The 17,545-nt window shown below is 45.7% G+C and overlaps 1 protein-coding gene and 1 pseudogene across 2 annotated transcripts in view; one reads left to right on the top strand and one right to left on the bottom strand.

The window, feature by feature from the left end:
• LOC135205367 (transmembrane protein 241-like) overlaps window positions 1-17,545 on the bottom strand; it is a 261,462-nt gene that overhangs the window by 182,376 nt on the left and 61,541 nt on the right. The window lies entirely within an intron of this gene.
• LOC135205259 (transmembrane protein 241-like) overlaps window positions 144-17,545 on the top strand; it is a 62,381-nt pseudogene continuing 44,979 nt past the window's right edge.

Genomic DNA, 17,545 nt, shown 5'->3' with positions numbered 1-17,545 from the left:
TGCAAACAGAATTTTAAGCTTCCTTTAGAAGTCAAGTTAAAGAACATTAGTTAGAAAAGGTGAAAGTTCCAATATATGAATAAACACTGTTCATGATGTAGATAGATTTTGTTAGACTCTATGTATATTTGCTTATCAGGGTCCTGCAGTTCCTTGAGTGATTGCTATTACACCGGATTCCTTCACATCGACAACTCCAGAGAGCAATGACACCTAGCAAACAACCAATAGATTTCTTGATATACCTTATATTATTTGGATCAACAATATTTGTTAATAAGGTGAGTTGTTGTGTACTATGTATTATTGGTGTACTTTAAAGTTATTATAGTAATATTTAGTGAGACCACCAAGTGGGCAGAAGGGATTTTATAAAGATCAGCACTTGAAATTGTGTTGCAGTCGTACGTTAAGTATTTGTACTGTGAAGTTAGTATTGTTTAGACTATAAACCTAAACCTTCATGTGTGTCATATGGGATTTTGCTTGTTTCCCTGATTGGTAAAGACTTTGGTGATATGACATTCAACGTGAAGGCCATGATTAGTTTTAGTTTTGTTTAAAAGAAAACTATTGAAATAGCTATTTGTCTGTCTGTCCGTCCACACTTTTCTGTCCAACCTCAGATCTTAAAAACAACTGAGGCTAGAGGGCTGCAAATTGGTATGTTGATCATCAACCCTCCAATCTTGAAACATACCAAATTGCAGTCCTCCAAATTCAGTAGTTTTTATTTTATTTAAGGTTGAAGTTAGCCATTATCATGCGCCTGGTAGCACTACAGGACCGGCCACAACGGGGCCACGGCTGAAAGTTTCATGGGCCATGGCTTATACAGTATTATACACTGTACAGAAACCTCAATTTAGTGCATTTCTTACTTACTTTTATTAGTCATTTAGATAATTGGGAAGTAAATAATTACAAACATGGGAAGCCTGCCAATAACTGGAGTAGTAGACTATTAGAAACTAACATTATAAGGCGATACTTTTACATTTTTTCAGTAATTCTTCGAATATAGTTCCTCACTCTTGTTAAGAGAATAAGAAGTATAATTAGAGAATCTTTTTTCCCTAGGGCTCGCTCCTCCCCTGGATATTGCTGACACCCCCTAGTTTGAGAACCACTTATTTAGATTGTGCTGTACTCTTTATTCATTAGCATATGGCTCAGGAGACGAGAGCCGTAAAACCAGATCGCCTACAATTGAAAACCCATTTAAGGACTTCTTAAACTTAGTTGAATCACAACAGATTTTAGCCACACTAGACTCCTGAAGAGGAGCCTAGCATGACTAGAAACTGTTGTGAATCCTCGAGATTAAAGGATGCCATGAAAATGGGGTTTTATTTGATCATTAAATAAATAGGATTCTATGTGGTTGGATGAAGTCCAGTGAAGGAATCAATTTTTTTAATAGGCAGGGTTCCAATTTCATCATTAGGTTTTGCTGTCTAACTTTAATTGTAAAATTTGTACTGCAATACACTCCCTGAACACCTGAATTAGCCCTGGTCACTGACCAGGGCTAATTCAGGTGTGCAGGTAAGTATTACAATATTAGTTTTATTATGAAAACTTCATGCCTTCATTCCTAGAGGACAAACCAAAAGGCCATTTAACGTAACAGGAAGACTTCTGCAGATTGAAGCTCTGGTATGTGAGAATTGAAAGAGCAGACGAAAGAAAGCAGAAATATTAGATACAGAATATAAGGTGTACAACAGACTGTTATATAGAAGTGTGATAATTTTATATAGCATTGCAGCTGTTCTTTAACTTCTAATTTTCAGCAACCACAGTGTTTTAAGGAAGACAGTTTCAGAGTTACAAAAAATGGTTTGAAGGATCTTTGCCGTTGGTCTAAAAGATTTGATTATTCTTTTGGGTTCAACTTTTTCAAACTTTTCATTAGAGTTATTTTGCAGATATGGTTCTGTATTCCTTAGTGAGGTTTTCCTTTAGCATCAAGGTATAACAGTCATCAATAAGCATTTCAAAAGTGTAATGTCAAGGGTTTTGATGACCTTCTCATTTTATAATTCCTCAATAGTCTTTCAAGCAGTCTTAAGATCACTAGGGTGGGGCAAGTAAGGGATTCATGCATTGTTAAATGTCACATTGTTATGATGAAAAGTTTTGCTTTTTCCAATTCAAGTTTTAAAAATTCATTTCAAGTTAATATAGGAAACATATTTGACTTCACATATTGTCAGTACAAACCTAACTTTCATAAATCCTTTTTCATAAAAAACAGAGACAGCATAATTTTTGGCTGTCGCTGCCAAACCTCAGTTTTCTCTGACGTGTGGCAGCAAGAGCATTTAAAACACTAGCGCCTCAGTGGCGTGGTTGGTTTGGTGTTTGCTTCCCACCTCGGTGGTCGCGGGTGGGTTCGATTCTCGACCATTCCATTGAGGAGTGAGAGATGTGTATTTCTGGTGATAGAAGTTCACTCTCGACGTGGTTCGGAAGTCACGTAAAGCCGTTGGTCCCGTTGCTGAATAACCACTGGTTCCATGCAACGTAAAAACACCATACAAACAAACAAACAAAACAGAGCGGAAACAGATCTCCCCACCGCCAACATCTTCACTCTGAGGCCAAGAAAATTATTTATAACATGTTAAAATACTTCATTTTAGAGAAACAAGGGGATTGTAATTATTGGTAAATTATTTTTCTCTCCTAAAAAAGGACAGTCACGCAAACAATAAGCAACTGCCACAATATATTGCAGAAGATAATCAGATGGCTTGAGAAGCTATTCCTGCTGAATCACCCACACAAATTTTAAGTGTTAGTGGATTAAACACATGGTATTAATAAAAGAACTATTATTATAATTTCCAAAAAGCATGGGAAAGAAAGAAAGACCAATAAGGACAGCCAAAATAAACTCAACGCTGTTTCTTTAGTAAATGAAGTAGTACTAGTACAGTAAATGACAGAGCTCAGGTAAAGCCTTAAACGAGGTATGTATTAACCTCAAGGGTAAGATTTTAAAGGATAAATAGATCTGGCAGTGCTGTAGTGTTTTCCTGGCTACACTCTAGCGATCTCAAAGTGTTTGAAAGACTATATTAGTAGGCTGATCTTTTTTTTAAGTAAATACAGTACAGTAGTAGAATAAAAAGAGGCAACTGTATATCGTATATTGTAACATTTTATGCATTAAATTGGCAATATATCCAAAATGTCTTTTTCGTGTGAATGAAATATGTTAAACGAATTATAAAAATTGACTCCATTCATTATAAAGATGATGCTAATTATTATTTGTAGTTATCTTAATGTTCAGTATTTTTTTTTACCAGATTTGCTTATATTTATTTTGTTCATTCTACTAGTATTATATTTTGTTACAGGTAACATACTATTATGGTTGATAATGGTGTACCAATGTATAGTAGTCATATTGATTATGTATAATGATTATGTGCATGGCTTTTAGTGGCTTGTAAAACAGATTTATTTTCCATTTCAGTACGTACTGTCAGTTCTTAATTTCACGTACCCAACTATCTACCCAAGGCGGATGGCAGACACCTTGTAGTGCGGAATTTTTGATTTGCGGTCGTCTTGCTGTCCAAACAAATGCTTTCTGTATCAGCCACAGATCTTGACAAACCGGGTTTTATATCCTTGTTGCCGTCATTTCTGTTTTTCTCTGCTGGAATTGTTGCAAGCTCAAAAGCCTTAGCCAATCTGGTGAGTACTATTTTGTTTGCTGTTCATATTTAATCTCTAATACACTGTAGTTTCAGATAATAAAATGCTGTTGTAGTCTTTGGTGGTAGATCTAGGGTACTTATCCGCGGCGGCCTAGACTATGGCAGTTGCGGTTTTTCTATGCAGTTTTACCTACTGAACAAGAATTTTAAGTAATATTTATTCGGACGACTGTAATTAACCCCCCAGGGGCCAGTACTAAACATGGCGAAATACATTGGACGCCCCAATCCCTAGTGGATGTCGTATCCGCGGTTACGTTCCTTGCCGTCCGTGCGGACTGCTTCTGTAGAAATACCTCTTTGGTATATGAGGCATTACTTTTTACAAGCAAAGTGCTTACCATGATACTGTTCCAATGCATTTCCACAGTCCAGCAGTGTGAGGATTAAAGGACCTCTGGAACTGAGAAGTTCGACAGCGAGGCTAAACATTTACTGCATATTGGTGCTTCTGCTGTTCAGCAAATCTGGTTGCTCTTGGCAGGAGAAGGAGTTCAGGGATCAATTGTGAATGTGAAAAGATCTCTGTTAGAATATAACTTATGAAAAATTGACAAAAAACGAGACCATCCATCAGTGGTTCAAGTTATGACTGCTAATAAAGGAAACAGAACTTTATATCAAGAACCATTTTTGTGTCTAAAAGTTATAATTTCATACACTCAACTTCCCTGTCAAGATATATACTTAGCTATAGACTCCGTCGTCCCCGATAGAAATTCGAATTTCGCGGCACACGCTACAGGTAGGTAGGTCAGGTGATCTACCGTCCCGCCGCTGGGTGGCAGGAATAGGAACCATTACCTTCTAGAACCAGATTTTCTCTATCAGTTGGAATGTAAACATTCGTTTGCGGTTCCTCCTGATTGATTTTCGGGTTTGTTTTCATCGCCATCGATCTTCTGGGCTGTCTTTTGCAGAAGCACTGGGTCTTTGGTTCGGCATACGCTTTTATTTTAACTTTTTAATGAATTTCGCTTCGAAATTTCGAAGAAAAATATTAAGTGAAACTACCGAATTTATCGGTAGACGCTCACATAGTTTGCAATAAAGGGAATTATTAATATTTATTCATTATTACATGTAATAAAGGTTACAACTTTATTGAGGAAATATTAAACTCTAATTTCCTACTTTAGGAAGTCAGAAAAGCATATAACTAGATTTGCTTACTTTAGAAGCTTTAATAGCGTTTGTGCTAAAAAGCAGTTAGAGTATTAGCAGTACTAGTAGTTGTTGCATCCTCATCACCTTCTTACTTCACAGAAACTACAAATTTATATATGCAAATTTGAAGATAATGGATGTAGCTCAAAATGCGAGCTCTTAAAAGGTAAGAAGTGAATTATAGTGTTCCCCATGAAGTGGAGGGTGCGTCTGATCGGCTCTGTCTCGCTCCCAGGTCTAGACCTCTTCCAAACTCACAAGCCCAGAGGAGAAGGGAATGTCCGAAAGCCGCACGGAGGTTTCAGAGAATCCCCACCGATCAGGCGTCCCCTCGGCAGACTCTGTAGAAACGTCCCAGACTGCCAAAGTTCGCCATTGGAAAGGCGTCCTAAAATAGTGAGGGTGCGTTTCCGATCGGCTCTGTCTCGCTCTCAGGCTAGACCTCTTCCAAGCTCACAAGCCCAGAGGAGAAGGAATGTCGAAAGCCTTAAGGAGGTTTCAGAGAATCCCACCAGTCGTGCGTCCCCTCGGCAGGATCTGTAGTAGCGTCCCAGACTGCCAAGGATAGCCGTTGGAAAGGCATCCTAAAACAGTGTTTGTTCCGATACGTAATACAAACCCTCGGTCCTTTAACAATAGGAAGGTAACTAGCGGCAGCTGGGACGGTCGTAAGCTTCGAACAAGGGAGAACGGTAGTTAACTGCTTGTCCGATCGTGCGCGCGACCGCGCGCCCGAGAGGTGAAGAATCACTTTTTGCTTTCGGCCGCGGGTGTGAAGGACGTGTTCGTCATCGCTCTCTGCCCGCTTCATCGTCGTATGCTTTGTTTATATTGTGTTTTCTACTAATGGTTTGTTTGACTTGAAAATGAAACTGTAAGTACACTGTTTTCATTTTCATTACTTAATTATGAACCAACATGGAGCTATCGCCGTAGATGCGGCGATTTCCTCTCTTTTCATGAATTGAACCCTTGAATTATGTCTCGGTGCCGACGCTCGCGCCGAGTCATGTATTTGGGCGAAAGTGTGTAATTGAAAAATGTAAGTACTTTTTTCATTATATTTTTGCCCTGTGCGTTCGTTACCGAGAGCGTGATTGCGCTCGGCACGAGCCTTTTATTTTGTATGATAAAATGCAATGAAAGTGGATTCGCAATGCAGTATTCTTTTCATTTTCATTTATTTATTTGCATAAATTTAATTTGGATCAATTTTCGCTCTTACCCGGGAATTGATCCTTACGATTATTTTCTGTGAAAGTGAAATCGCAAGTGCAGTATTCTGTTTCATTTTCATATATATTTATGATAGCATCATATTATTTGGATCAAGTTTCCGTTCTTAACCCGGGAATGATCTTTTCCCTTTAAGTTCTATGAAGTGAATCGCAAGGGCAGTATTCTGTTTCATTTTCATATTACTTTTCACTGCTGTGCGGGGGTGGGGGAAGCGAAGGTCTGCCAGGAAGTCGTCGGAAAGCTCTCCCGCGACTCCCTTGGTATCCGATTCTTCGTCTTCCTTCCTGCCCCCCGCTCAGCTTCTTCGTTGTATTTTGTATTTGGGGTCTTCCTTGCGTTCGGGAGGGGCATGTCTCCCCCCCGTGCGTGAGGGAACCCCCCTTACTAATCTGTCTGTGCTACCGCAGGTGCTACATCCGTGGGAGACGACCTTGGACAGGTATGGGCCACTGCGGCTGCAGGGCGTGCCTAGCATCCACGATCTGCTGCAGCGTCTAGCGAGGTCTGGGGCGATGAACCTTGGAGCGGTCTCCACTACAACCTCCACGGCCGCTTATGCTGCTTCCCCCCGCTGGTCTACACTCCCCATGCTGTGTCGGTGACGCCGTACCGAGGAGGGGTATGCCGCCGCCGCCTGTGTTTTCTTCGTGTTGCCTGCCCCAGACTTCCGCTGTTCCCAGCAGCTCGCCCCTGGACGGCCGCCAATACCCAGGTACCCGCTGACTGCCTATGATTCTACGAGGCGATGGCTGGGCTGCCGTACCTGTCGCTGATGTGGTTCCCGCTACTGGCTTGGCTGTCCCTTCTGTGTTTACCGCTGCCGCTGCTTTTCCTGCCTCTCCTGAGCTGGTTGCTGTTCCTGTCGCTCCTGGTTCCTGCGCCTGTCCATGCTGGTCCTGCCCATGGTGTGTCTTCCCCAGTCCCAGTCCTTCCGGGACAGGTTGCAGTCGGGCCGTGTTGCTTCGGCAATAGGCCCGACTCCGGCCTGGATGGAGGAACCTGACGACTGTCCCTGCGTGAGCTGACAAAGAAGAGGAAGGTGTCATCTTCGTCTGCTGCTGCCTCTTCCCCTTCGACTTCTAAGGCCCATAAGCCGAAGAAGAAGAAGGCTGCCTCCCCCCCTAAGAAGTCTCCTTCGGGAACTTCTAATCCGGGTCCTCCCACCTCGGTTGGGACGGGGGGTCCTTCTGCTGGTCCTCCTGCTCCTTCGGGAGCGGGGCCCGGTCTCCCCTTCCGTAAGAAAGAGATAGACGGGGACCAGAGGAGTATCGGTTAGCTCTGGTACTTCCTCGCCTGGTGCTAGCGCGATGCCGCTACGCCAGGTTCCGGCTCGGTCTCTCGTTCGCGAGAGATCCCGAGTTTACGCTCTCCCTCGGGAGACCGTGCAGCCAAAGTTTCGGCACCAGAGTTCGCTCGGCGCCAAGACCACGGCACGGAGCAGAAGGCTGGCGAGAACCGCTCAGGTGACTCTCGCCAGGCCAGCGGCCGCTCTCGCAGCGACCAGCTGGTAACCGGGGTTTTCCCCCTAAGAAGACTCCTTCGGGAACTTCGAAGGGCTCGTCACACTCCGGTGTGACGGGGGGGTTCTTCTGCTGGTCCTCCTGTTCCTTCGGGAACGGGGCCCGTCTCCCCTTCTGAGAAGAAGAAGAAGACGGGGGACCAAGGGTGTGCTGCTACCGCTGGTACACCCTCGCCTGGTCTTGGCAGCTCTGCTGCTAAGCCAGGTACCGGCTCGGTTTCTCGTCCGCGAGAAGTTCCGAGTGTAACGGTCTCCTTCGGTGACCGTGCAGCCAAAGTTAAGACGCCTGAGTTCGCTCAGCGTCATGACCGAGGCACGGAGCAGAAGACTGCGAGAGCCGCTCAGGTGACTCTCGCCAGGCAGCGGCGCTCTCGTAGCGGACCAGCCGGTACCTCGGGTGGACGTGACGGTCTCTGACCGGCCACGGGTTGAGGCTGGGAAGAGGTCCCCCAGGTCCCCTCGACCGACGGTACCAGCCTCGGCTGGTACCAGCGGTTTGACGTGCTGCGAGGACGCTCACGGTCTCACCGCGAAAGCGAGCTGTGCAGGTCACCTGACCGCCGCTCCCACAGGGACCGGGCGGATACGGTGACCAGCAGCAGCTCGTCTGACGCACGGACCGGGGTCGACGTGCTCAGTCGAGCCGCTCGCCACAGGTTGAGTCGGCACGGCCCAGGCCTGCAGATCGATCCCCACCGCAGGTTGGTGATCGGCTTCAGCCCCCCACGTACGTTGGTCCTGCCAGCGAGCGGGGGGGGGAGCGTCATGGTCTGTCTCTCCACTACCTTCAACTTTCCTCGGGCTACACCGGGAAGAGCGAGGTAGCTAGGAGTGATCATGAGAGGTGCGCCGCTCACGATCCCGTCACGACGCCGCACGTGCCACGTATGGTCTTAGGACCAACCAGGGACGTACGCGCAAGGTGGATTGGAGGCGACCGTCAGGGGGGGGGGGAGGGTGGTTAGCGTCAGTTATGTCTCTCCGATACTTCAACTTCCTCGGCATACGCCAGGAAGAGCGAGGTATATAGGAGTGATCGTGAGAGATGCGCCGCTCACGATCCGTCACGACGCAGCAAGTGCCAGGTATGGTCTTAGGACCAGCCAGGACGTACGCGCAAGTGAGTTGATTGGCAACCGTCAGGGATCAGTTGCTGATCCTTCTTCTGAAGGAGGAGGGTCTTGGGAGCTGCTCTTGTTGGAGGGACTGGACGGTCCTACTCCTCAAGACGCTGTAACTTCCGAGATTCAGAGTAACTTTGCCCAGTTTATTGCACTGATTCGTCAGCACAACGACCTGGGGAAGGATCGCCGCTCCCACCAGCAGAGCCCATGTCTCTGCTCGAGTCGTTTTGGGGCCCGAGAGGGAACCCAAACCGACAGTGGGTTTGCCCGCGATCGGAGCTTGCCGATTCTGTCTTGAACCAGAGTCTCTCGTCTCCGGACAAGAAGGCTCTCTCAGTTCTGGTCCGGTCGATCAAGCTACTTCCACCTCCTCTACTGCGACAGCGGCGTTTCTACGTGTCTTCGGACACCGTATTTAACTACTCCTTCGGTCCTCCTGAGAGGTTTCGACCTCGACGAGGACTGGAATGAGTCGGAGGACGGTATCGGCTCTCTCCTGTCAGGTGTCGATCAGCCCCACCCAGACGACGTTCACAGTGGCGGCAGACCCTTACCTACAGTGAGAGTTCGTAACCCTCCTCGGGGAAAACGTTTTCTCTGACGATACGTTTTCCCAGACTCTGAGAGGCCATCGCCGCAAGGCGATGGCTGCTCCTACTCTTCTCCAACTGCTAGTTCCACTGGGAAGGCGAGCGAGTATCCAATTCCTCCCCCATTCCCCCTCTCCTTACGGCTACGAGGAAAGGGGAGGGATCCTACAGAGATTTCTCTGTAGGATCCACGTTGGGGACTGCGCTACCGGGGGGACCTTCGGGTCCTACCTGACGTAAGCCCCAACGGTCGTTGAGGAGGGATCCTGCCCCATTCTCGATTTACTACGGGAATCGAGAGGACCACCAGCGATATCGTTTGACGAATTCGGTGGGGGTTTCGCAGACTGCTTAGAATTTCTACGGATTTCTAGCGCATTCAGAGTGTTAGAGTTTCTTACGATCTCCAAACACTTAGGCGAGACCACGGTCCAAAGTGAGCGAGACGAGAATCCCCGATATGTTACACGATAATCGGGAAACCTCGCCTATGCTCAAATTCCTGGAATTTCTAGCATTAGGAAGAAGACTGCTGCTGAAAGAAGACTATCTCACAGTAGGCGACCAACCTGGAATAGAGAAGAACGGACGGGAATATCCAGTTTGGCTTGAACTATCGTCTTAGTATTCTGTTCACCATTGAAGCTTTTCCTTCGAGGAAGACTTCTTCACTCTCTTTGATAGAGACCGAAGGTGGTCGATCTCCAATCCTTATTTGTTTTCTTGAAGGAAAGAATTTAGGATGGAGATCGTTGTTCAGAATCCTACAAATATACTACGGTAATAATTAACCTCGCGACATGATTCTGCTAAGCAGTTGAATGGTCCGAGGGGTAGGCGCATATCCATGGTTATTCTACGGATTGCGACTTAGACGAAAAGTATTCTAATTGAACTGCAACTCGGGGTTGCCTGCAACCTCCCAGGAGTTTCCAGTTTCAATTTTATATACTTATGGTGTTGTCACAACAACACCATTTAAGCTTTATATTTACCGAAATTCGTTTCGCATAAATATAATTGCTCGAGTATATCTTTTTATGCTCGGTGGTTCTAGCCGAACGCATTCCTTCGTGGAAAGGCTTACTTGGCAACTCAGGATGACGAGTCAGCGACAGCTACTGCGTATTGAATTGCCCCGAGGCATTTCAGTACCAGCTGTCGCTTCAAGATGGACGGTTGGTTGTGTCTTTCTCACCTGCTTTGATTGAATACCAAACCGTATCTCTGCCCAACAATCACGGACTTAAGTCTCTGATTAACGGGGCATTCTTCATACATGAATGACCATCTACTGCTGTGACGCTAGTATTCATCGTCTTCGGTATTGCGAGAATTTTAAACTGAGATATCTATTCGACTCTCATCTTTCTGTTTACCGCACGGTAACAGAATTCTGTAATAGTCCCTTGCTGCATCGTATCTCGATAATGCGAATGATTTTTTGCGGAATCTGAGTTTGTTCTCAAATATCTTGTATTCAGAGGTGTGCAATTGTTCATTGTTCACCCCGGATTAGCAGATGTATTGAAAGACATCGCCTACTCCCACACCTGCCAGCTCTTACTTCCAAACGTTCAGCCCATGAGAAGCAGTTCTTCAGGCGGCTCTCCCATGTGTTTCATTACTGAAGAACGCCCGCTTTCACTGCACACCGGACAGCAATGAAATGGCGGTTAGCGTTTTCAGTCATTTGTAAGCACAGGTTAGAATCTTGAGATTCCTTCTCTCGATTCAGCTGGAAGACGTAGGTTGCATTCATTGCCTACCTTCGTCTTCAACGTCACATAGTGTTGTTTCTCCTTAAGCTGAGATTCAACGTCTATGAGATTTTCTTGCCATCAGGGACCTCGGTCTTTTGAAGGCAATTGACTTTCGCCTTTTGAGCTTATGCATTAAGAGAATCATCGCCGCGCCGTCCGGCATCGGTGACTAACAAATATTTTATTTGTTTGGTCTCTCAGCATAACTCTTTAAAGGGCGAAGGTCACATGACTTACCCGGATGCTTGGATAACTTGCCTCTACTGATTCCGAACCAGTCAGTCGGCAGCTGTCAGAGCGCCCGAGTCAGTTACGAACTATGCTGTGGACTTAGTTCGGTTGTTACAGAGCAATCATTACTTCGTCTTAATAGCTTGTCAGTATGAGTACTGTACATAACCAAAGTCGAGAAGAGGATAGGTCATACGACTATTCCCTTCTTTTCGTCTTAGGTAACTGCATGAGTCAAGCACAAAGGGATGGGGATTTGTGACGCTCGATTTCGTACCGATCTTCGTAGCGAAGACTCAGAACCTTCGGTAACTGACGATTGGTTCGAGTCCTTCACAATACCCTCCCTAATGGACTTCACCGCCTCCGATACGAAGGCTATGCTGCTTTGTCCTGTGAAGGCGCGACGGAGCTGTCTGAAGAAACTCGACACCCAGGATGAGTGTGACGCCCTCTTCATATTCTCTCGCGTTCCAGCAAGAACTTCTCCGTGGCGCAGGTAATGAAGGCAGCGCCTGGTCCAACTGGACCGCATGCACCCCCTTCTACCTTCGGGATATTGCCCACAGTTCCTTGGATCTTTTTCCTTGGGAACCGTGTGGTTGCTCAACACGTTGTGTAGTTAACCCAGACCCTCGCAGGCTGAACAGCATCGAGTCCTGGTGTGACCGTAAGAATGGATGAGGAATGAGAGTGTGACTGCTCCTCTTCCCACTTTTTCTTTTTTCTTCCCTCACCTCTGGGTAGAGGGACACGGTCGTCACCCTGCTGGGTAAGGACCTTCAGGTTTGTATTGTTAGGAAAAATGCAATTTTCGACAAATTAATGTCATTTTTTCGGCATCCGAGTCTTCTTCGAAAGGAAAAATAGGGTGGAGTTCTGACAAGCTGTCGAGACCTTCTATAAGATCGTGGAAATCGCCAGGTTGGGATTCTAGCCCAGAAAGTTTTCCGGATGGCTATCCACCTGAGAAGAGAAGAAAGACATTTATTCATTAAATCCTCCTTCCCTAGATCGGATACGGAGAAAGAAAGACGACGCTACGAGATCCTAGGAGAAAGGCAATAGTAGATATCTTCGTTAATAGAAGTTTTGAAGAAGGATCCTCCTAGGAGATAGGATCGCTTCCTTCCCGTTAAGAAATCCCGTCCGATAGAAGTCTTTGACAGCTCGGACGAGGCGGCCAGGGCGCAAATCGCCGACAAGGCGAGAGGATTCTAAAGAGGCGCCTGAAGCGGCTGAAATGAGGCACAAAGCGCCTGAACGAGGCGCAAAGCTCCTGAAGCACCTGAAGCGCCTGAAATGAGGTGCAAAGCGCCTGAAGCGCTTGAACTGAGGCGCAAAGCGCCTGAAGCGCCTGAAACGAGGCGCAAAGCGCCTTAAGCGCCTGAAACGCCTGAAATGAGGCGCAAAGCGCCTGAAGCGCCTGAAACGAGGCGCAAAGCGCCTGAAGCGCCTGAGATGAGGCGCAAAGCGCCTGAGAAGTGATAAACCAGGATCTTCATCGGATATGGAGTTAGAGCCTGATTCTGCGAAAGGTGAAAGACATTCGAGGCCTTCTCCTGATAAGGACGGGAGTTGTTGCATTGGCCGTCCGTCCCCCTTCTCAGGATAGTCTTAATGCAAGTAAAGGCAAGAGCAAGATCGGCTTTTTTCCTGGCGGGGACTCAAGATGTCGCACAGGCGGCCGTAGCCCTTGTCAGGTTAGAATCGGTACTGCTAAAAGCTCTTCACCTTACGAAAGGAGGCGCTCTCCTCCGGTTGCTCATTCTTCTCCCACAACTGATGGACAAGAAATGGAAGATAGATCGGGAATTGGAAGCCAATAAGGGAGCAGGTCTCTCAGTTTATAAAGACCTTAGCGACCTTTTTTATTGAAAAAATTAGTTCATTAGTACTAATAAGACGATATTAAAATCTTCCCCCTTCTAAAATAATGCAACCAACCAAATTTACAGAAAGAGTGGCAATAGTTTGCAAATTGAACAAGATTCGTACGAGCTCTCATTCATTGATTAGAGGCTCTTCCAGATAATAGAGGCGTAGAATACGGCCTTATATCCAAGAGAATAAAAAAAGGGATTTTGACGTAAGGAAAATCTATTTCTGGGCGATTGGCTCGTGTCGCCAGCGAAATATCCTTTAATCCCATTATTTCTAAGGTAAATGTACTAACACATACCAGAGAATAAATAAAATAAACGAAAAGGTCAGTACAACTGACTCGCTCACCCTCCAAGAGGGTGTCGGTATGAACACTATGGCGAGTGAGACCACTACCACGAAACCGCTTGCCAATAGAAATCTCCCACTACAAAATCCCCAAAAGAGGGGAGCCGACCCCACAGAGTGGGCAGCAACTACTACTACTCCATCCCATGCTGACCGACCGCTGCGCCTCTGGTGGCCATCCTGAAGTTAGCAGACAATCTTGAGCGATGGGATGGGCAGGGCGGGATTTCGCTGGCGACACGAGCCAATCGCCCAGAAATAGATTTTTCCTTACGTCAAAATCCCTTTTCTGGCTCAGCTCGTGTCGCTGCGCGAAATCGTACCAGAGAAATAGCACAAGATTGTAAAGAAAAAAACAAATAAACAAAAGGGTCTCAAATAAAAGATAACATAAAATGAAGGAATATAATTGCTAATAAATATACATATACACAATGATACAAAATAGAAATATTACTTAAATTAAACTTAATGCTAATAATATTTCTTAAAAATAACTTAAAATTTAACATATATACAGGGCTTACATGGAATATATGTTGAAATCAGTATCTGTGTATAGATATTATGTACAAAGAACTCAAAGCAATTATAACTAACTTGAACAGAACAAACTTCAATAATAACATAAAAAGGGAATGTATATGACTTAATATACCCAAAACCCGTAACCATTGTAAATAAGATGTGTCCCCTAGCATAAAAATAAGGGATCACATCAAAGAGATCATCATATACAATCAATTGTGAGTGACCCTTATATACAATCAATTGTGAGTGACCCTAGCAAAAAAAAATAAGGGACACCCACTATACCATCATAAGAGCAGCTAAGACTCAAGGTAAACGTAGATGAACATGGCAGGTATAGACGAACTGTTGGGTGAGATAGGTAGAAAGGAGGACTGGATCTTCTACTAAAGATTAAGCAGAGTCGGGGAGGGGGAAAACTATGTTACCCGCCGCAACTGCTGAAAATTTCAGAGCTTCCAAGGACTTTAAGTAATGACGCTTAAATACTGTCGGCGATTTCCATCCAGTGATTTTTTTCAACTCATCGAAATTCATTATAGTTGGAAATAGTTAATTGAGGTGGCTACTGCCCTGACATCATGTGCTTTAGGGAAGGGAGGTCAGGATTGGCTTGCTTAATAAAGTACAGGATCTGCTGCCTGATGCCTTTTCTTTAATAGATAAAGTACCACCTTTTTCTCTCTTAAAGAGAGGACCTGATGAGGATGAGGAGGTCCTGGACAGAAAGGCTCGTAAGGTCCGATACTGGGCAAAGAGATATATCTTGTGAAGGGGTACAACCTTCCATGGTTCCCACCTCATCAAAGGATCTTCATTCTTGGCTATAAAACTACGTTCCGGAGAAGTAGCACTTCCCCTGTGGGAAGAAATTGAATATGATCCGGATCCTGGATAATGCCGACAGTTCTGAAATTCAGCTCCTGAGGCCAAGCTTATAAAAATAGAGTTTTTCTTAAGAGCATTATAAATGAACATGTGTCATTATCAGTTTCTGAAGCCAGCTTTAGAACATCATTAAGAACCATGATACTGAGGTAGGCCTTACAGAAGGTCTAAGTCTAGCACAAGCCTTGGGAATAGACGAGAAGTAGGAGTCTGTCAAGTCTATGCTGAAACCAAATTGAAAAATCTTTTTCAAGGCTGACTTGTTTGTCGTAATGGTGCTAGCTGCTAAGCCTTTTTCAAATAAAGATCTGAAAAAAGGATATAGCTGAATTGATTGTCATGATTCTAATATCTGATTCTCTCAGGAAGGTTGCTAACTTTTTGACTGCAGCATCATACTGTCTCAAAGTTGAATCTCTTTTATCAGATTCCAAGAAAAGAATATTTTGAGGATCAATATTCACTTCTCTTTTAGCTGCAAACTTCATGAAATCCATAAAGTTAGGGTTTTGAGAATTCCTGAGGAAGCGAACACAGTCTTCGTTTGCACTGACTGGGAGAGCCTGGGACTGGGAATTCGAGAGGGCGAGACCCAGTTCCAGAATTAGAGGGTACCAATTGCTCTTCGGCCAGTCTGGGGCTACTAGAGCCACTTGACCCTTGAATGTCCTGAGTTTGTTCAGTACCTTCAGGAGAAGATTCACTAGAGGGAAGACATAAATCTTCTCCCAGTTGTTCCAGTCTAGGGCCAGGGCGTCCGTGGCATAGGCCAGAGGGTCCAGGTTGGGGGCCACATAACATGGGAGTTTGTGGTTCGCTTGGGATGCGAAGAGATCCACTTGTAGACCTGGAACCTCTCTGAAGAATCCACTGGAACGAACTGCTGTCCAGTGACCATTCCGACTCCAGAGGCACTGATCGGGATAGAGCATCTGCTATGACGTTTCTCACTCAGCTATATGGGTGGAGGAGAGGTGCCAACTGAACTTGTCCGCCAGGGAGAGATGGCTACCATGACATGATTTAGATGACGTGATTTGGAGCCTCCCCTGTTTATACAATGGACTACCACTGCGCTGTCTAAGACTAGCTTTATGTGGGAGTTCTTTGGCGGACGTAACCAATTTTTAGAGTCAAGAGCACGGCCATTGCTTCCAGTACGTTTATGTGGAACTGACGGAACTGAGGTGACCAAGTTCCTTGAACCTTCTTGAACTGAGAATATCCTCCCCAACCGCTTAACGAAGCGTCTGTGTGGATGGTAATCCCCGGAGGAGGAAACTGAAGGGGTACTGATATTGATAAGTTCTTGACTTTTGTCCAAGGGCGTAGACGATTCCGTAGAATCTGAGGGACTGAGGTAATTGTCCCTGGACCTGACATTTGCTCGTGAGCGCCAGATTCTGGTAGGTCTTTCAGTTTGGCTTTCATCAAGATGTTTGTCACTGATGCAAACTGGAGTGAACCCAGAATCCTTTCCTGGGTTCTCCTTGACGCAAGTTTGTGACTTAAAAATTGCTTTACTGACTTCGCTATTTCTTTCCTCTTGGCTGATGGAATCGACAGAGTATGGGAGGATAGATTCCATTGAATGCCCAGCCACTGAAAGTTTGACTCTGGAGTGAGTCTTGATTTGGTCCTGTTTATACTTGAAGCCTAGATATTCCAGGAACTGGATTACTTTCAGTGTTGCTTTGTGGCATTCCTCGACTGTTGGAGCCCAGATTGTAGCCAATCGTCGAGATACGCTACTACCATAATCCCTTGCGATCTTAGTTGTTGAACTACCACTTCCGCCAACTTCGTGAACACCCTGGGTGCTACGTTGAGACCGAAGGGAACTACCTTGAAGGAGAATGTCTGATCTCCTATCTTGAAGCCCAGATACGGGCGAAAGTGTCTTGCAATAGGGATATGATAGTATGCGTCTGTAAGATCGATAGATGGTGGTGACGGCCCCACGGGAAGTAAGGTCCGCACCTGCGAGATTGTGAGCATCTTGAACTTGTCGCAGCGAATGGCCAAGTTTAAGCGGGACAAGTCTAAGATTACCCTTCTTTTTGTGAGCCTTTCTTTGGTTGGAACGCTGAACAAGCGCCCTTGAAACTTTAATCTGTTGACTCTCGCTATTGCTCCTTTCTGAAGGAGGTCCTCCGCATACTCCGTCAATTCTTTGGATGGAAGTTGGCGGAAAGGTCTGGGTGGGGGCGGATTCGCCACCCAACTCCAACCCAGGCCTTTCGACACAAGCTTTGTGCCCATTTGCTGAACTCCCCAGTGGCGGAAGTGAAACAGCCTCCCTCCTACCTGGAAGTCCTCATTGGTGTTGGTAGCCTCGCGGCCTCCCCTGAAGTGTTTTCCCCTATTAAGGGACCCTCCAGATCCTCTCTGACGAAAGGATCGCTTACCTCTGCCTCCCCTACCCGAGCGGTCATACTTCTGAGAGGCCTGGCCCTCGAAGACTTGATTGTAGGCTGGGGAGAGAGCGTAAGAGGTGGAAGGTTGAGGCTGGGGGGAAATCACA

Source organism: Macrobrachium nipponense, chromosome 49 (assembly GCF_015104395.2).
Source record: "Macrobrachium nipponense isolate FS-2020 chromosome 49, ASM1510439v2, whole genome shotgun sequence".
Taxonomy (NCBI): domain Eukaryota; kingdom Metazoa; phylum Arthropoda; class Malacostraca; order Decapoda; family Palaemonidae; genus Macrobrachium; species Macrobrachium nipponense.
The sequence above is the reverse complement of the archived record's forward strand: the minus strand, read 5'-3'. Positions and strand labels throughout refer to the sequence as shown.